The 282-nt window shown below is 26.6% G+C and overlaps 1 protein-coding gene across 1 annotated transcript in view; it reads left to right on the forward strand.

The window, feature by feature from the left end:
- The window catches only part of LOC109341629 (thaumatin-like protein 1b), an 8,112-nt gene that overhangs the window by 883 nt on the left and 6,947 nt on the right, over positions 1-282 (forward strand). The window lies entirely within an intron of this gene.

A 282-nucleotide genomic window follows, 5' to 3' on the forward strand; every position in this document is an offset into this window, starting at 1 on the left:
AATATTAATGTGCAAAAAAAGATATGATTGTCCTAAAAGAGGCCTTAGATAGAACCATAAAGAAAGTCTCGATTAAATTCAATATCTTCCTTTTGAGTTTATAATTCATTGGGTATAAAGCAAGACTTAATTTTGTTCATTTTATATTTGGAATCTCATTTGGTCTTAAATATACATTTGTAACCAATATATTTGATATCTTATGGTATTGGGTCAAGTTCCCAAATTTTATTATCTTGCATCCACTTAAATTTTTTATTCATTGCGTCAATCCACTTTTTT

The sequence above is a fragment of the Lupinus angustifolius genome, unplaced genomic scaffold, assembly GCF_001865875.1.
Source record: "Lupinus angustifolius cultivar Tanjil unplaced genomic scaffold, LupAngTanjil_v1.0 Scaffold_536, whole genome shotgun sequence".
Classification (NCBI taxonomy): Eukaryota; Viridiplantae; Streptophyta; class Magnoliopsida; order Fabales; family Fabaceae; genus Lupinus; species Lupinus angustifolius.